Here is a 3684-nt window from a genome sequence, read left to right on the forward strand (position 1 = left end):
ACATACATACATTTGTGTGTGTATGCATATATTATGTATTATATGCATTATATATTATACGTATTAAATATATATATATATATATATATATATATATATATATATATATACAAATATATATATACATATATAGACACGCGTATGTATATAAACATATGCATACATACACATATATATGTATATAAGTGTGTGTGTGTGTGTGTGTGTGATATACATATACATATGTATGTATATATATATGCGTATATACATGTATGTATATACACTAGATAAAAATATAAACACATGCAACTTCATATATAAATTTACATATTTGACCGCGTATGAATATACATACACGCATACACACATAGGAGGTTGAGAGAGGAGGGCAGGACTGGGGTAGATAAGCACCAGATGGACAGCGATGCAAACAGCACACTAGGAGAGTTGGCGTCCATTATAAAAACAAGAACACTAACGACAGGAATAGCAACAACAGCAGCAAAATTAGCAAATAACATGTCAGAAGAACATTGTGATGATCTTCTGATTACAATAATGGTGACGAGTATGACAGCGACGTTGATCGAATACAATAATGAGGAGGCGGAGGATGAGGATGAGGTGGAGGAGGAGGTATTCGATGATGAGAAGGAGTGGGAGTGAAATAGAGAGAGTAGGTGTATGAGAAGGTGGATACCACGAGAGTCCATAAACAAGAAATAAGATACATGCTTCGTTATGGTTCACTAATTTTTTTTTCGTTGGAATAAATCACTGAAACAAGTCAATTTTAATAATTTCTCTCGTGACGTGTAGAATACACTGTATACACACACGGACAAATATCTGCATAAACATAGAAATGGACTCAGAAAAGTCCATGCATGCATGCATAAAGATACAGATTTACAGACGTCCACATGCACTCTTCCACAATGCATGTCGATTCTACATATGTATATATATATATATGTGTGTGTGTGTGCGTGTGTGTATATATACGATCACACACACATATATCGCAAGAGTTAATTACCAGATTTCTAGAGGAACATTAAGGCCGTCGGTCTCACCAATGAAGGTCATGTGGTCTACTTTTACTGCTATATCGCAATACTACACAGTGGCTGTGTGAGCTACGAAATCCTCGTCGCCACTGTTATATCGCACGTTCGGATGACCTCTACTCAACTACCCCCGACGTCTAGACTTCTCCCTCTATATCTACGTATTGGGCTAGTCTCCTTCATCGTCTGTGGGCGTCGACACAACATTAACCCAGCAAGTATATATACTAGCCGAGCATGTAACATAATGACATAATGTATCTCACGTTTATATATATAAATTATACAGCGGTCAAACGTGAGATATATTATATATATATATATATAAGTTAAACGTGAGATACATTATATTACATGATCGGCTAAAGCAATAATCTGATGGTTTTGGTTAGAGTTGCCGTGCACGGTCTAGCATGTTCATTTTCAAATGGCATGGCTACTGTATGAGAAATGAGAGAAATTTCCTTACAGAATGGTAATGGAACTTTACGTAACTCACGTATAACTCCTGTACTTATTTAAGGATACTTATATTTTACTGATAGAAAGACATTTTGCCGGTTCTACTAGCAGATCACTAAACTATATGTGTGTGAGTGTGTGTGCTTAGATACGTATGCACATATGAATGCATGTAGATAGTATCACAGTAAAATGTAGCTTATAATATAATACAATACAAATAATGTATTAATATGTACATTTATTAATCTCAACATTTTTCATGGAGATTTACAAGATTTGTAAGTATATTTACACACTTAGTTATACAAAACTGATGGGTAGTGCAAGGATAGCATACTTTTTATTAAAGCCTTAAGTATTGATAAATAAAGCCCGATAAACTACATAAAATAAGCACAACCCACCAACACATAAGCTAATATTAACTACTTATTATGGATAAGATCTTTCATGACACCAAGCAGTCCATTGCGATTAGTATTGAAACCTGGGACACTTTTTCATTTCTTTACACCACTGTAGAAAAGTAGTGTCATCATGGGATTCAAAAGCTTCTACCAGATCAGAGTAAATTGACACTCCTCTCTCCTGTAAATTGCAACTCAAGTCCGAGACACCCACATTGCATACGTCTTCCAATACTCAAAGTATTCTATCTTTTGTAAGGTATTTCGACCAAAGTCTAGCAGTGCAACATGACTGTAGATAGTGAATCATCTTTCCAAGACTTCTGTCTGTGGTCTCCCATTGCTTGGTTAGTTTGTTATTAAAGCTAAAAATATTTAATTCATTAAACAGAAAATTTACTGTGACACGTATCTTCAAAGGAATAAGGACATGGTACAAGTTTGCATAATGCATCTTCATGCTTTCGTGTGAAAAACAAAGGAAATATAGGAAAGTACACGGTTTCAATCCTGAAACCAAACGAATATGGTTCATAAAGAGTTTACCTCTCATTCTATGGCTCTTCCCGTCACATTATCATTTCTGTGTCTCTCAATACCACTTTAATTGTGAATAGCTTTAGCAGAATTATTTACTTTTAGCTGAGATGGCATTAAACAGATCTGAGATGAGAATACCCGTAGATAAGCTGCCATTTACTATATACTGCGGTTCATTGAAAGTTATGTCCACAAAGGTAACGTAAAGTAGAGTTGTGTAACCAGAAATACTGAAACTTCGAAATGCCTGCAGTAGATTAGAAATCACATCTGTATGTTACGATTGGTGTACCATATTATTTTGTCAAGTATTTCCCATCTACATAGGAGTGAGGTAGTGGAATATTACAAGTTGATTACTTATATAGAGAGAAAATTATACACTTTTGAATAGAATGAGAAAGGAATTTACTGTCATCGTGAGTTACCCAGCCATATTAGATGCGATAATGAAGTGAACTATGTTAGAAATTATTAAAAAGAACAAGAAAGAGAAAGAAATTGAATCAAATGCTGATAATATCTCAGTAAGATCTGCTTCAAAGAAAGTCGTTTTTCTTTTTCACCTCTACATGTATACACACACATAGCCACATACACATACATATACATACACACACACATATACACGCGTATACTCATACACATACAGAAACACACATGTACGTATGTGTACACAACGACATTCAGGCCACTCAAACAATCGCAACATAAACACAGTTCCATAGACAAAAATCATACAACTGAAAAGAAAAAAAAATCCTTTCCGCAATATAATCACCATAGTACCACCACAGTGGAAGTAAATAAACAGTTTCAAGAAATCACGACAGGAAAAGAAGCGCAAAATATGAAAAAAAACAACAATATATATATATATATATAGATGAAGATATAACAGAATTTTACGAACATCGTGTATTTTTCAATGTTTGTGTGTGCGTGCGTGTGTGTGTGTGTGTGTGTGTGTGTGCGTGCACGTGTGTATGTGTATGTGTGTGTGTCTTCCAATAACTACTACTTTTATATATATGCTACAAACGTATACACCATAGATCCACAAATAAAAAATATATGTGGACACATATCTATCTTTATAAATATACACGTTTACATATATATATATATGTGTGTGTGTGTGTGTACGTGTGTGTGTGTGTGTCTATGTATGTATATATATATATATATATATATATATATATATATATATATATATATAT

Source organism: Octopus bimaculoides, chromosome 10 (genome assembly GCF_001194135.2).
Source record: "Octopus bimaculoides isolate UCB-OBI-ISO-001 chromosome 10, ASM119413v2, whole genome shotgun sequence".
Taxonomy (NCBI): Eukaryota; Metazoa; Mollusca; class Cephalopoda; order Octopoda; family Octopodidae; genus Octopus; species Octopus bimaculoides.